Source organism: Temnothorax nylanderi, unplaced genomic scaffold, assembly GCF_030848795.1.
Source record: "Temnothorax nylanderi isolate EJ_2023f unplaced genomic scaffold, tnyl_v1.0 TNYL_tig0355_pilon, whole genome shotgun sequence".
Lineage (NCBI taxonomy): Eukaryota > Metazoa > Arthropoda > Insecta > Hymenoptera > Formicidae > Temnothorax > Temnothorax nylanderi.
In genome coordinates this window covers 46,653-64,177 of record NW_027249417.1, presented here as the reverse complement: position 1 = coordinate 64,177, position 17,525 = coordinate 46,653, and the positions used below count along the sequence as shown (strand labels likewise).

The following is a 17,525-nucleotide window of genomic DNA, read 5'->3' as shown; positions in this document are numbered from 1 at the left end:
TATTTATTAAAATAAATTAATTAATAAGCGAATAATTATGTTTTTCATTGATCGTATTTACGCATGTTGTATCATATGTGTCGTCCACAATGGCAGCAGGAGTGATGGATTAGGCTGTAAGACATCAGAGTAAAGCTGGTTTTCCAGTGTAATAGGGCGTAGATTAAGGTCATAAGCAAAATGGTTGAGCAGACCATAGAAAATGGGGTTCAACAATTCCGTTGACAGCCTTATTCTACGCCCTATTACACTGGAAAAACCAGTTTTACTCTGACGTCTTACAGCCTAATCCACTATTCCTGCTGGTATAAACCCCGCATTACATTCGTTACAAAAACGTTACAAATGCAACGTTGCAAATTAACCGTGAAGCGGAAAATTTAAGTTCCTGGTTGTATAAACGTTGTTTTTGGAACGAAAGTTGTAACGTTTCCCTAACGTTTGATGCAAGTTTCACAAACGTCGCAAAAACGTTGTAAATGCGACGTCGCACGTATAAAGTTTTGCAAACGCCTAAAACATGTTGTAAGTGGAACGTCGCATGTGTAAGGTAATTGAATCAGGACATTTCTGGTTCCTAAAATGTTACTAAAACGTTTATGCAACCAAACGTAAAATGTCGCACGGCTATATTGCGATGTTACAAAAACGTTTCTGTAACAAAATATTGTTTAGCGGGTTATCATTGTTGGAACGAAATGTTGAATGTATTGCAGACTACAAAGGATTAAAGCTGAAAATAGACTTTCCGATAGTATTGAATTATCTCCCCAGGTAGCACATACACGCTACGTTTCAAAAATGTTTTATAAGCGTTTTTCCGAAATGTTTCTCATGAGTAAAAATGTCCATTCGAAAAACGTTCGATGGAACGTTTTTTTCCGGTAAAATAACGTTTAAGAAACTATTATAGAAACGTTTTTTAATAATAAAGAAATTATAAAATTCCTACTTTTTACGTCTTTTGAACGTGTTTATAACGTCTTTAAGACATGCGTGAGAATGTTCTAGAAGCTTTATGCATTTATTATATCATCTATTGCGTCTATTCTTTTTCAAAGAAATTCCTGAACTGGTACACATGATCCTCAATTATGACTGACAATGAGTGATAGTATCAATAAAAACAAATACAAAGTAACGTTGGATAATTTGTATTAAAATATTTTTTTTTATACTCTGCAGTTATATAGGTACCCAGTAAGCAAGAAACATTAAATTAACGTTTAGAAATATTGACTTTATGTTTATTTTTTAAACGTTTTTTAATAATATTATACACATATTTGAAAAATATTATTTTGTAATATGATTTTTCTGAATGTTGTTAAAATATTTTGTTACAGAAAATATTTTTCAAATGTTACTCTGAGATTTATTTCAGATCAATGCAATAGTTCAAAATTCCTTGTAATTTGGACTTAGAAATAACGTTGGTAGTATATTATAATTTTCTGTTGTTATAATGTTATTGTTTTATTGTGCGCAATGCTCATCCTACATACGATGCGTGAGTGCGTATACACGTGTGTGGATCGAGCAGTGCGGAGTGCTCTTTATTTACAGCATATTTATATATAAGTAAGTAACTATTATATATATATTCTAAAAGTTGTATATTAATGATAAGAGCTCAATTAACCATACGTGCTATGAATAGTAGCTGGTGATGCAGGATTCATTTTTCGATTTACAAGAGAGATTTACAAAAGAGAGGAAATATCAAATCTATCTACGTTCTATAATACACTTGTCTTTGGACATATAAAAAATATCATCAAGGTTCGTCAATGCTATTATTTCGATGGTACCTGTAGCAGCCAGGCTTCCCTGTAAGGGGTCAGGAGAATAATAATCTTATACTCTCGATTACCGTGTCACTCTCTCGTGGGCGTGCCCATCTATATGTATATTCTACACTCTCAATGTACAATACTTACACTCTTATACACTACAATCCCTTTCTTATTTTAATTTGAGAATAAAGTAATTTGAATATTAACAGCGTTTATTGCGCTAAAAGATACTTCTTTGGCGATTGTATTAACTATACGCAAATGACTTATAAACTAATGCTCTGCTGAAGGTGCATAAAGGATATTTAAACCTTGCATCCAAATAACATCTCTAATAAAAGAACTTACTTAGCTTTAAAAGAAAACTAAACAATATGGTATCCAAAATAAAAGTCTCTACATTTCAATTTAAATCCATTCTAAGATGACTCCTATACTTGTATTATTTTGATTAAATATTCTTATTCCTAAATTAACCATTTATATTATATGTCTTTATTTCTTCTTTGCTTGTCTCCAGTCTCCAACTTCTTAATTTACGTCTTCTTCTTCTTCTGTGGATTTTGCTTTATTCTCTTTATCCATTTCCTTATATATCTTCCATTCCCCTTCGATTTTCTTGAGATGTACGACATTCTTCCTGTATTCTTGTCCTGTCTCATCATTCCTTACTTTGTATTCGTTTCCTTTTTTCCCAATAACGGTATACGGTGTTGGATTAAAATTTAGAGTAAGTTTGTTTCCTTTTACCATGTTTTCCGTATAAACCTCGTCTCCTTCTGAAATTGTACTTCCCGACGCCTTCGTCTTCAAATCACTGTAACGTTTCCCTTTTTCTTTTTGTATTTTGTCTCTATCTCTTACTTCTGGATCTTTATCCTGATTTTCTATGTCCACGATTGATGGAACTTTGTCTCTAAATTGTCTTCTGAAAAATAATTCAGAGGGTGATTTACCAGTGACAGAGTGTGGGGTGCTATTGTACATCATGAGGTAAGTATAAAGTTCTTGTTTCCAATTCTTTTTTTCTATTTGACTAATTTTAAGCCTTTTTAAGATGTCCCTATTTTGGCGTTCAACCTCTCCATTTTGCTGTGGCCAATATGGTATAGTGTTGTAGAGAATAATTCCACATTCCTTGCAGAAATTAGTAAATTCTTCGCTTATAAATTGTCTTCCATTATCTGCTGTCATTGTAACAGGATAACCGTTCCTGGAGAAAATTTCTTTTAACATTTTTATTGTTTCGTTGGATGTAATGGTTTTTGATGTCTTAATCTCTTTGTACCTACTAAAGTAATCTATTATTACTAATATATGATCTCCGCTAGGTAAAGGGCCTAAATAATCAATAGCTACATCTATCCATGGTTCCGACGGTAGCACTCGACGTTTCATTGAGTTTGGAGCGTTGGGCATCATTACTAATGTACACCCTTTGCATGCCTTAACTTTCTTTTCAGCGTCGCTATCGATCTTAGGCCACCATACTTTGGTGCGAAGTCTTGCTTTCATTGCTGCTATGCCTGGATGTCCCTCGTGGGCCGAATCAAGAACTTGTTCACGCAATTTATGAGGAATTACTATTCTCGTACCTCTGAGGAGAATACCATCGTGGAATGTTAATTCTGTTTCAAATATTTTATAAATCTCTACCGTCTTCGCCCATTGTCCAGTAAATAAACCTTCTCTTACCATGCAAATCTCTTCGTCTACTTCTGAATGTTTCCTAATATCTGTTAGGCGTATTGCTACTGGGCAGGAATTTTCAATTATCAGATTAATATAGCTTCCATTATCAAACGGTTCTGTATAAGTGTTTCTACACAATCGTGAAAGAGGATCTGCTATATTCGTTTTCCCTGGCCGATACACTACCTTGTAATTAAATACCTGTAGTCTTAACACCCATCGCTCTATTCTGGCACAAGGTTTTGATTTCGGACCAAATATAACTTCCAGAGGTTTGTGGTCACTGATGAGTTTAAAGTTGTCCTTCCCATATAGATATATTGCAAAATGCTCCACTGCCCATACTAGCGTCAAAGCTTCTTTTTCCGTCTGACAATATCTCTTCTCGCAGTCGGTTAAACTTTTGTTTCCATACGCGATTATTCTTGCAGGCCCCTTGAAGTCATTTTGTATAAGAATTGCTCCGAGTCCGACAGGACTAGCGTCAGCTATTACAGTGGTCTCATCCCACACAGCACAAGATATTGCAACATCCACCAGATATCCGAGGGATCGCAATATGTCCAAATATTGATCACAATAACCGTAGGACATCCATAGGATCGCAATATGTCCAATGTGATATCGCAATATCCTGGGAACATCCCCAGGAAAAAGTGTGCTGTGTGGGATCTTTTGGATCGTAATATCCTAAGGTTTTTATCTCGCTTAATGCTTCCTTCAGTTTATTAAAAGCAGCGTCTTTTGTTCCGAATTCCAATAACGCGTGATATCAGCTTGTCTGCTCAATTTTAAACGTAATATCTTCCTCAAAGGTTGTTGTTGCTAGATTTGGAATCCATTTACCTACGAAATTTAGAAGGCCTAAAAAACTTTGTATCTCTTCAATTGTGTTGGGACGTCTGAATTGCCGTATTACATCAATATATTTTGCTAAAGGCCTTGTGCTGATAAGTCGTGAGCTAAAAATTGTATCCTCGTAGTTTTGTACAGGCACTTGTCCTGGTTCAACAATACATTGTTTTGCTCTAAAATGTCCAAAACGTAAGCCAGCCTTTTGTCATGCTCTTCTTCATTTCTTCCAAATATCACTATATCATCAATAAAGTTTACTGTGCCCTCACATGTGAGAAGTATTGTTTCCATAGTTTTCTGGAATATTTCTGGTGCATACGATATCCCAAACAATAGACGCTTGTGTCGATATAATCCTTTGCTTGTAATGAAGGTAGTAATATGTCTCGATTGTGGTGTGATCTCCACTTGATGGAAAGCATTTTTCACATCTAACTTTGAGAAGTATTTGGCCTTCCTAAAGCGTGGTGATATTTGATCCATTGTAGGTAACGGATGATTTTCTCTAATGATAGCCTCGTTTGCTCTTCTCATGTCGATGCAGATCCTAATCTCGCCGTTCTCTTTAAGATTGGTACCATTGGAGATATCCATTCACGCGGGCCTTCTACTTTTTCAATTATGTCTTGGTTGATGAGTTCTTCAATCTTCTTGTTTACCTTTTCCTCCAGTGGAATCGGAATTCTCCTATATAGTTGCGATACTGGTTTGACACTTTCATCGATGGGAATATCTACAGAGATATCTTTGAATTTAGGAAACATTTCGATGGCATTTACTCGTGTTCCCAGATGTAAAACTCCTAGTGTAATTGCGGTGTTTTTCCCCAATAAATTTTTCGTGCCTCCTTGTATCACGTAAAATGTGGCCTGTGTTTTCTTCTGTCCTATCGCAATGTCCGCTTGGAATGATCCACGAACGCTTAGAGGTTTCGTACTTCCATAAGCCATGAAGACTTGTTTAGGACTTTTCTCTTGATTTGACACCACGATCTTTCTTTTCTTCAGTTCCTCCCATGTACTGGCCGTAAGGAGATTACATTTGCTGCCCGAGTCGATTAACATCTCTGTGTGAACTCCTCCGATAATGCAGTCAATCATTGTATCGTCGTCGATGTGAAAAACGTAATCGACCTCTTCACTTCTGTTCTTTTCACTTTTGTCATCTTTCCTTCTTTTTGATTTTGGATCTGGATCCTTGTTTTCTGAGTCCCTCTGCTGCCATTTCCTTTTCCTCACCGTCCTACAGTGTTCTCTAAAGTGCCCCACATATCCACACTTAATACATTTTCTATTCCGAGCTGGGCATTTTTTATCCTCGGATGTATGTTTTCCACTTCCGCATCGAGAGCAAATACTTTTTTGTATCTTCTTTGCCTCTAGTTTGTTAACTTCCGTTAGTGTATCTTTGCCTGTAAACTCTTCGAGTTGCCTATTTACCGTTTCGAGGGTGTTTGCTTCTCTGATAATATCTTCTAGAGAAAAAGAATCTCCTGCTGTTAGGATTTTCTTCCTTAACTCTGATAGGGTGCACTTTTCTGCTATCTGATCTATTAGGTGCTCTTCTAAATTTTTAAAATCGCATTTTGCTGCTTGATTCCTCAGTCCTAAAATAAATTTGTCAAACTTTTCCTGCTGGTCCTGCTTTATAAGCCTAAACACGTGTCTTTCGAAAACCCTGCTACTCCGCGGAAGGAAATATTCATCTAATTTTAACCCTTAGTCTGTAAACGTTTTTTTGGCACCTTTAGTCTGTAAACCTGGGTCGTTTTCGTCCTGACGTTTTTTTTAAGTGTTCACGTTTTTTTTAAAAATTCATGGAGGTAATTCAAACCTTCAATTTGAAGTATCAATCATAAAATTATTAGCAATTTAATTTTTTCACATAATTTTTATTTAAAAGTGGAGCAACTACAACTACAACTGGTAAAATCATGTTTTACTAAAAAAAATCATAACTTTAAGACAAATAAAGATATCGAAATGAAAAAAAGGGAATTAAAGGGGAAAAGCGTATCTTTCATAAAAAAAAATATTGCATGCAATTATTTTGAAATGAAGTGCTTAAGTGTTCGCCGCAAACCTCGTTTTTTCAAGAATTACGTGTCTCCTGTGACGGCCGGAGGGGGACTGGCGCCTTGAAACTCGGTAGGCGGGTTCTCGGGGAGCATAACTATTTTTACGGATGCGCAGTGGCGCCCTCTTTACCCGTTTTCAAAAGTTACAACTACATTTGATTTTCGCCCGGACGAAAACGACCCAGGTTTACAGACTAAGGGTTAAGATAGTGTTCTTGTACACATCTGTTGTCTTGTCTGGGACCGTTTCGGTGTTAATCCCCGGTAGATTATAATATATTTCCTGTAGAGCCAATCTTCCACAGTGTAAAAGCGTAGCTCTTTGCTTTGTAGGATCGCTGATGTTCGATGCTTGAAGGAACAATTCAAATGCTCGTTTCCATTTTTCCCAGCGGACGCCGACCGAATTTGGATCCCCTGTGCAGTCAAAATTTTCCAAAACTGGGATTGACGCCATTCCTCCGTCTCTGTAATTTTAAAATGGAATGACCATCTGATAGGTTAGGTTTACTACCGTTCTTTCTTATATTTTATTGCATAACCACGTAGTATTTGCTACTAAACAAATTTCCCGTCGTAGCTCTAATGTTAACTACAATTTATATTGCGTGGCCCTTTAGCGTCATTGCGCTTTACAGATTTATACTGCGTGGCCCTAATACCGGTTACAGATTTATACTGTGTGGCCCTTTGGCGTCATTGCGCTTTACAGATTTATACTGCGTGGCCCTAATACCGATTACAGATTTATACTGCGTGGCCCTTTGGCGTCATTGCGCCTTACAGATTTATACTGCATGGCCCTATGGTATTTACTGCGATGCACAGCCTTAGTTTCAATTACTCAAACCCAGTAGTCATTTTGTTATTATCAATGCGTGGCCTTTATTCGTATTCGCAAAAGCCCTACAAAATGACCAGCGGTTTCGTGTTTTCCTTCTTTATAGATGGCTGCACACGTTTTAGGTTATAACTTACCGTTTCCTGCTTTGCTTTCTAGCCTATAGCCTCTATTGCGCCCTTAATGGGTTTGCTAATTACTATTGATTCGATTCGTCTTTCACCTTGTCGCCAATTGTAGCAGCCAGGCTTCCCTGTAAGGGGTCAGGAGAATAATAATCTTATACTCTCGATTACCGTGTCACTCTCTCTCGTGGGCGTGCCCATCTATATGTATATTCTACACTCTCCATGTACAATACTTACACTCTTATACACTACAGTACCAAACAGTGTAACTTTCTATAAAATAACCTAAAAATTTGGCGAAATATGTAAACGATAACGTATAAAGCTGGTACAATATGCATGGAGACGATTTGTTGAAGAAGTATTGTACGGCTTTAATACATCATCGTTTGCATATATCACTGAAAGAATAATTTAGTATAAAATTAGTATAAAGTTGATAGACGTAACAAACGATCAGTATAAACAAGACCAAAACTGACTTTTTATTCATTTCTATATTTTTTTCACATATTTGTGCTATCACACTCCAAAGTATATAAATATATTATTGTAAGCATATTTTATATGTACAGGGCAATGAATATATCTTAACATACAGAATCAATTGTATCAAATTCAAGAAACCACCATTTGAAAAAATTGAACCTGGCTAATTGTAAGATAAACATCAGTAAACAATATATCATGAGGAAAACGCTGTACAAGATATTAAGATTGGAGAACATCTTTCCTTAACTTCTATTGACAGTTTTCTTACTTTTGAGGAAATGCTAAAAAATGACCAAGAAGCTTTTATCCAAGTCGTAAGTAAAGCTGCTTATTATTATTAAATTATGTATATATTGTATATATTACATTATAACCTTTCTCTTATCTAAACTATATTGAATTCTTCTTGTTTTAGAGGCTTTTAGACAACAATCCCTTGTAATACAGAGAAAGACTTTAGAACATTCTATAATGGAATGGCTTAGATTTGCAAACACCCGTAAACAAAGAAAAAAATTTTAAAAGGTAAAAAAGTAACATAATGTATTTTGATACACAGAATGAATCACTGAAGATGTTACTAATATTTCTGAAATTGAACGAGAAATTCTTATTTTCCACCCAGTAAGCAAAAAATCATTATTACAATGTTATTGCAACAATATTCTAGAACTTGTAATGTTGTTAAATATGTAGTTCTTAATGTTGTATAGAACATCATTATGAATATACTTTGACCACGATTCCGAAATTTTAGTAATGTTGAAATGGGAGTGCCATAACGTTGCAAATAACATTGCGCTAAGGTTTTTCTATCATTCCTGTAATGTTTTTGATATAAAAATTTAAACGTACTATCAACTTTATTACAATATTATCAAGAGACACGGTAGTGTCTCGCGCCAAGTACACGCGGAGCGAGACCGACCGTGACTCTTTTACGCGACGCGACGAGTTGCGAGTACTCGAGATGTTGAGATTAAGAGATTACCGTAATATTAATTCTAACATTTATTTAAAGTTATTATTGATATTTTGTTTTTATTTCAGGCAATATGTACTTATTTTCAATAAAATGCACTACACTAATTACCATAAAAAAGTAGTTTTATTTATATGAACAAATACATATATATACATATACATATAGGTTTTATTATGTGATTTATTTCGTGTGCCAATTATCTCTGCGAATTATCTCTGTCAATTATCTCAGACAGTATTGATCCTAGGAAGGGGTTTTTGAAGTCAGCCTTCAAATAAGGAAAATTAAGGTGCCTTCTAACTCTTCTTTAGGCAATGCGATACAGGTGCTCTAGTTCAATATAACTCTTTTACTATTTTTTTCCAAACTCTTATTCTTTCCTTTTAAACAGATTATTAATCTTTCTGTGTATCAGAATACATTATGTCTGTTAAGTTAGCACCCCTCCCCTCCACAAAAAACCGGAATAACACATATGTAGAAATTAAGTGCTCTTTATGTGCTAATTATGTGCTCTATTCACGATTTTTGTGCTAGAGCGGTTTCGCGGGAAATTGTAAGTGAAAGTGGGGATGCTGGCTTAACGTAAGCTAGCACCCCTACTCATTAAAATTACATATAGAATAAAAAACTCAATATGGTAGAATTATGTGCTTTTTATGTGCTTTCAAATGTCTCAAACAAAATTAGTCTATCTGTAATAGTTTAAAAAATATACACAAAAAAAGATCTATATACTACTGATATAAGAGTAAAGTATCAGTTAAAATACAGAAAGCGAAATAATTCGTGTCTTAAAATGTTTCTCGATTAATATGTTCTCGAAATATGCACAATGAAATTTACTTGCTTATCCCCTTTGACCGACCCGAACGTGAACATCCCATACGTACAAGAGTAAAGTACCAGTTAAAATACAGATAGCGAATTGGTTTTAGTCTTAAAATGTTTCTCAATTTATGTGCTTTCAAAATATGCACAATGAGATTTTCGTGCTCATCCCCTTCGGCCGACCCGAACGTGAGCACCCCATACGTACAAGAGTAAAGTACCAGTTAAAATACTGATAGCAAACTAATTTTAGTTTTAAAATGTTCCTCAATTTATGTGCTTTCAAAATATACAGAATAAGATTTTTGTGCTCATCTCCTTCAGCTGACAAACCTTTCTGAAAGTGAGCACCACTATACTTACAAGAGTAAAGTTCTTACTAATATAACGATTTGTTTCCAGCCTATTAATTATAATCTGAAAATGTTTTATGAACTTGTGGAATATGTACAATAAAATTTTACTGCTGACTCTTTTTTTATGAAAAAAATTATGAAAAAAGCTAAATAACATTAATTTTTTTACGAAAATGTTAAAACATTATTATTTTATAATTTTATTTTGTAATTTTTATTTTATAATTTTTTCTAATCTGGTTATTCCTATACATACAATATATGTAAGATTAATGCTAATTTGATGTTGATTTTGCTATAAAGACAAAAACAATAGTTTACAAAATTAAATTACTTGAAATTGTTTTGGTTAATGTATTGATTAAATTGTTTAATAAGACTTCAGAAAATTTTTTAAAATTAGTGCTTTTTTGCATAAATATTGTTATATGTAAAATTGTTAGCAAAACGTGGGATAGTTTATCAGTATCAAATATTTGATAGGGAGTAGATGGAAGATACATGCAGGAATAGATAGGAAGAATTAAGATATACAAGTAAAATATAATTTTGTATATAAGTAATATAATTATATTAATATTTATAAAATTAAATATATGTGTTTGTATACATTTTTAAAGTTATTTAATATGAGTTATGAGTAAGTATTGCAAAGTTGCTAAATATTATAGAGAATTTTTCACTGAGATTCTGAACAATATATAAATACATATAAGTAAACATATGTTTAACTAATTTTTAACATTCTCTAGTCTAATAATAGAAACAAAATGTAATTTTCAAAATTAGTTACTCTTTAGTAAACTTTAATTTGTATTTATATAGAATCTCTTGTGTATTGTTTTTCATGACAATATTACATGAATGATAGTGTAGTTCACGCTACAATTGCGCGACTAATACTTGAAGGATATATTTGTTTTATGATGTATAAAAGAATATGGTAATAGAATATTTAGATATTATACATATAATTATGTTTATTAAAAAAATTTGTATTAAAAAATTACATTGACGAAAAAAATTAATGTAATTTTTATGCTTTTAAAATCATTGTGCATATTTCGGGAGCACATAAATTGAGGAATATTAAGACTAAAACCAATTCGCTATCTGTATTTTAACTGGTACTTTACTCTTGTACGTATGGGGTGCTCACGTTCGGGTCGGTCGAAGGGGATAAGCACGAAAATTTCATTGTGCATATTTCGAGAACACATTAATCGAGAAACATTTTAAGACAAGAATTATTTCGCTTTCTGTATTTTAACTGATACTTTATTCTTATATCAGTAGTATATAGATCTTTTTTTGCGTATATCTTTTAAACTATTACAGATAGACTAATTTTGTTTGAGGCATTTGAAAGCATATAAAAAGCACATAATTCTAGCATATTGAGTTTTTTATTTTATATGTAATTTTAATGAGTGGGGGTGCTAGCTTACGTTAAGCTAGCACCCCCAGTTTCAATTACGATTTCCAACGAAACCGCTCGAGCACAAAAATCATGAATAGAGCACATAATTAGCGCATAAAGAGCATTTAATTTCTGCATATGTTATTCCGGTTTTTTATATGGGGGGAGGGGTGCTAACTTAACAGACATAAATACATTATGTTACTTTTTTACCTTTTAAAATTTTTTTCTTTGTTTACGGATGTTTGTAAATCTAAGTCATTCCATTATAGAGTGTTCCAAGTCTTTCTCTGTGTTACAAGGGATTGTTGTCTAATAGCCTCTAAAACAAGAAGAATTCAATATAGTTTAGATAAGAGAAAGGTTGTAATTTAATATATACATAATTTAATTATAATAAGCAGCTTTACTTACGACTTGTGTAAAAGCTTCTTGGTCATCTTTTAGCATTTCCTCAAAAGTAAGGAAACTGTTAATAGAAGTTAAGAGAAGATATTCTCCAATCTTAGTATCTTGTACAGAGTTTTCCTTATGATATATTGTTCACTGATGTTAATCTTAGCCAGGGTCAAATTTTTCAAATGGTGGTTTTTTGAATTTGATACAACAATTGATCCCATATGTTAAGACATATTCATTGCCCTGTACATATAAAATATGCTTACAATAATATATTTATATACTTTAGAGTATGATAGCACATATATGTGAAAAAAATATAGAAATAAATAAAAAGTCAGTTTTGGTCTTCTTTGTACTGATCGTTTGTTACATCTATCAACTTTATACTAATTTTATACTAAATTACTCTTTCAGTGATACATGCAAACGATGATGTATTAAAGCCGTACAATACTTCTTCAACAAATCGTCTTCATGCATATTGTACCAGCTTTATACGTTATCATTTACATATTTCGCCAAATTTTGAGGTTATTTTATAAAAAGTTACACTGTTTGGTACCATCGAAATAATAGCATTGACAAACCTTGATGATATTTTTGATGTCCAAGGACAAGTCTATTACAGAACGTAAATAAATTAATTGATATTTCCTCTCTTTTGTAAATCTCTCTTGTAAATCGGAAAATAAATCCTGCATCACCAGCTACTATTCATAGCACGTATGGTTAATTGAAATCTTATCATTAATATACAACTTTTAGAATATAATAGTTACTTACTTATATATAAATATGATGTAAATAAAGTGCACTCCGCACTGCTCGATCAACACACGTGTATACGCACTCACGCATCGTATGTAGGATAATCGTGTACATCATGGCTGTCGCGATGAGCGTTGCGTACAATATAAAACAATAACATTATAATAACAGAAAATTAATATACTACCAACGTTATTTCTAAGTCCAAATTACAAGGAATTTTGAACTGTTGCATTGATCTCAAATAAATGTCAGAGTAACATTTGAAAAATATTTTCTGTAACGTTTTTAAAATATTTTAACAACATTCAGAAAAATTATATTACAAAATAATATTTTTCAAATATGTGTATAATATTATTAAAAAACGTTTAAAAAATACACATAAAGTCAATATTTCTAAACGTTAATTTAATGTTCCTTGCTTACTGGGCAGTAACTGTTTGGTAAAGATCCGGAAAGATTAATAATCCGTTTAAAAGGAAAGAATAAGAGTTTGAAGAAAAATAGTAAAAGAGTTATAATGAACTAGAGCACCTGTATCGCATTGCCTAAAGAAGAGTTAGAAGACACCTTAATTTCCCTTATCCGAAGGCTGACTTCAAAAACTTCCCCTCCTAGGATCAATACTTTCTGAGATAATTGGCAGAGATATTTCGCAGAGATAATTGGCACACGAAATAAAAGTCATAATAAAAAAAACCTATATATGTATATGTATATATATTTTTTTTATATAAATAAAACTACTTTTTTATGATAATTAGTGTAGTGCATATTTATTGAAAATAAATACATATTGCCTGAAATAAAAACAAAATATTAATAACAACTTTAAATAAATGTTAGAATTAATATTACGATAATCTTGATATAATATTGTAATAAAGTTGATAGTTCGTTTAAATTTTTATCCCAAAAACATTACAAGAATGATAGAAAAACCTTAGCGCAATGTCATTTGCAACGTTATGGCACTCCCATTTCAACATTACTGAAATTTCGAAATCGTGTTCAAAGTATGTTCATAATGATGTTCTATACAACATTAAGAACTACATATTTAACAACATTACAAGTTCTAGAATATCGTTGCAATAACATTGTAATAATGATTTTTTGCTTACTGGGTATGTATTTACATTGATTGAAATGTGATCTTATTAAATGTGTATTCAAAGCACTGACAGAATATATGGCGAGATTGCAGAAAATAAATTCGGAAATCTGAAATTTAATTTTGATACTTCATGGTTAAATTGCGATTAACCTTGCTAGAATTATTATTATTATTATTATTTTTACCAACATGTTCATGCATTTTCTCTTGTCGCCACTCCTACTTAAAACACTAGATGATGTTATTTCCTTTATCGTAAAAAAATCCATGAGTCGTGAACTGCCGCGCCTCACGAATTAGGGTCACCGTCCTTGCGTGCTGCATAATTAGATAATGTGAAATCATATTTAATAAAGAATGGGAGGAGAGGAAAGGGAACGACAAAAAGGGTCACTATCCGTGACCCGGCATTCCTACACGTCCCTTAAAAAATTCTAATAGGCGATTATAAACGATATCTGAGTATATTGCAAAAAAATTATTTCATATTACAATATTACAATACAATTATAATATTAATAAGTTATTACAAAAGCATACGCATATATATATATGAGATGGAATATTATCTACATATATCTAAGATAATTAAATACTTTAAGTAATTAGTGAGTCTGAATTATATGGAGGGGTAAAAGCCATAGTGGTGTAAGTCAAGTTTTTTAAGATATTGACTCGTATGCATAGATGCAATTTATATATTGTACCTATAGAATGCATCTATGGCGCACACGAGTTAATATTTTAAAAAATTTACACCACTATTTTTTATCCCTCCATACATTTCTAAATAAATCAAATGACTGTTTTGCAACAGTTAGCAAATTTATTTTCATCGCATTCTAATTAAAGAATTACTTTCATATTTTGTTATAATATACTGATGTAAGTATAAACGACATCTACTGGTAAAAATATAAACAAAAACGAAATAAATGAACAATGAGAAATATGGACATGAAATTCTAAGATTACATCTTATTTTATATTTATTTTATGTATACACATAAATATTATATTATATTTATAGAAATTAAATCGATATTTTTAAAAAATGTATCGTGTTTCCTAAATCGTATTACCATGAAATTTCTATTGTTCAATTTTAACCCTTAAATGCCACACCTCTCAAGAATCTCGTAAATGACACATGGGGTCTAAAAGACCCCAGCATGAAAAATGTCTCCTTACTTATTGATTTTTTGATATTTAGTTATGAAAATTATTTTCAATGTTGTTCAAGGCTTAGAAAAGAGAATAAAATGCTTATATTGTTAAAATTTCAATTTCAACATAGTATAAAAAATTAAGATCGCCAACAGTTAAAATGTTGGCTCCAAAATAAAAAAAATAAAAAATAATAAATAAATAAATATGAGCTCCATATTTGGCGGGAACATTTGAAAATATATCATTCTAAAGGGTCTGGGGTCCGCTGGACCCCGAGTGGCATTTAAGGGTTAAAACTCATGCTTATTTATTTATAACATTTATCATATCATAACCACGTAAATTATTATAATCGTGTAGTTATAAATAATTCAAAAAATATGATAATTAATATTAATAATAAATAATAAATTAATAATTAATAATTAATAATTAATAATTAATAATTGATAAACATTATGATAATTTATTATACATAATTATTTATATGGTTATAAAATGATAAGTAAAATAATATTAAATATATCTAATTGTAAGTGATGTGTCACAAGCTAAATGCGTGATATAGCGAATGTATTAAACATAAGTTCTCAAACATCGTATCATTAATCGTATTATTATTACATTTTATAGATATTTTTTTGTACTTTCTAAATACACGATAAACAATATATTTTTATTTTCAGACAATACAAAATTAAGTTCCAGATTAAATTGTGTTGATCAGATAAAGTGTCAAGTTTGCCTTGGCATTTTTCAATTTGCAAATTTGTCTTCGCGTCACTATTTTTTTACTGGAGGTAAAACTAAGCGACATACAGAAAAATTTCTTTAAGCAATTTTGTACCTGAAGGAACACTCTTTAAATGTGTACCATTGAATTCGCTTGAAAATTTTAATTAATTGTTGAAAATTGCCTTTGCGCCACTCAAAAAAATGTTTTGCTGATGTAGGTAGATTTCTAGGTGTCACAACAAAAATTTATCGCTATTTTGCGTATCTGCTAGAATGTTGTTTGCCACATATAGAATTTATAGCAGCAACATTCTAATAATATCTTCTGGAAAATTTAGGTCCCATTGCCAAATTTTAATCACTGCATTGAATAAATATGAGTTTCGATACTACAGCTAGAACGATCTTTGTGAAAAATATAGCTGCCGATTATAACTGTAGCATCGAGATAATATAACAACATATTCTAGATGTCACAGCTAACTTATTTTTGTAGCTACAGCCATAATAATTATACAGCTTTTTAGAATATCTATACTAAAAAAAAAATTATTTGCAAAAAAATAGATTTCTTTGAATTTAGTTTCCTTAATTCAAAGAAGTATTAGGTTTCGAGAAAATATTTTAAATTCAGAGAAATGTTTTCTTATTGTTAAATGTACCTAATGCTTCTTTGAATTAAAGAAACCAAATTCGAAGAAATCTATTTTCTTATTTACAAATAATAATTTTTTTTTCCAGTGTATATGTAATGATAAACGAGTACATGTTAGGTGTGAGGATCATATATTCATTTTGTCTCTCGCCGTTAACCTTTTCTGTGTACCACAGTCAAACTTTATAACAAATATGATTATTATACAGTGGCTTTAACATGGATAGGCGCCACAGAGAAACTTTCTTTCTAAATTTCACAAACAGTTCAGATATAAATTCTGTCTCTGTCATATAGATTGATTAAGTGTAAAACATAAGCGATATCACAGTACTTGCTAATCATTTATCTACCTTAGCTAATTTTTTGCACCCAGAAAATTTTTGCTATAGGTGCAAGATCATTTTTTTTAGTGTGAAAAAATCGTGTCGAGTTTGCCCCGGCGCGGTCTCCCCTACAGTTAGTTCAACGATTTCTTTCATGTTTTACGACGAGTCTTTTAGATGATTTAGGTATGACTAATTTATTTAAGTCTTGTAATTTGGTAATTTGTTACTCCCTGAGATTGCGTTTCGTTATTACAGTCACTTGATAAGGGCCCAAACCAAGGGCCGAAACGTCGTGCGAAATTTGATGTACGAAACTTTGCCAGTTATGTCGAGAAACTGAAATATATTTATTTATCACTGGCGAACTACGAAAGCTGTTTATTCTTTCATTTTATTGCAATTACGTTTTCCGCGTCAAAGGGGAAGTTCCTTAAGGACTGCAGCGCAAAAATCGAAACCGCGTTGATATAAAAGCGCATAAATCGTAGATTTATCGTACATAATTGGTTCAACGATCTCTTTCACTTTAAAGAAGTTTTACGGCAATTATGTCTCTGGCGTCAAGGGAGAAATCCCTTAAGGGTTGCAGCGCAAAAATTGAAACTGCGTTGATATAAAAGCGCATAAATTAAAAATATATTTTGCATTGTTAAATAATGTAATTTTGCAATTTTAAACGATTTAGGAACGAATATTACTGTTTGCTCCAAGAAGGAAGTCCTCTAATTATCTTAAAATAATAGCGCATTATTCGGGTAAGTATTGTACATAGTTAGGTAATCAAATTTTAGCATTTTTAACGAGTTATATGAGAATATGACCATTTGCACCAAGAGGGGAGTCTTCTAAGGGTTGCGGTGCAAAAATCGTAAT

General features: G+C 32.1%; 1 protein-coding gene and 1 long non-coding RNA gene across 6 annotated transcripts in view; one reads left to right on the top strand and one right to left on the bottom strand.

Moving 5' to 3' along the window:
• Positions 1-17,525, bottom strand: part of Mocs2b (Molybdenum cofactor synthesis 2B) — a 57,254-nt gene that overhangs the window by 7,160 nt on the left and 32,569 nt on the right. The window contains exon 9 of one of the 4 annotated variants that reach the window (XM_071720566.1): positions 1,870-7,514. The exons of 1 other annotated variant lie outside the window; for it this stretch is intronic. The gene's annotated coding sequence lies outside the window, so the exon portion shown is untranslated. Of the gene's footprint in view, positions 1-1,869; positions 7,515-14,726; positions 16,989-17,525 lie in introns of those variants that run through there. 2 more of the 4 variants (XM_071720567.1, XM_071720568.1) reach the window with 2 other exon arrangements.
• LOC139781691 (uncharacterized) lies at positions 7,684-8,983 on the top strand. 2 transcript variants are annotated; one of them, XR_011720631.1, is made up of 4 exons: positions 7,684-7,941; positions 8,013-8,195; positions 8,297-8,406; positions 8,932-8,983. It is a non-coding gene; the product is annotated as an uncharacterized lncRNA (long non-coding RNA). The 2 variants fall into 2 exon arrangements; XR_011720630.1 differs by having other exon boundaries at positions 7,687-7,941; positions 8,297-8,983.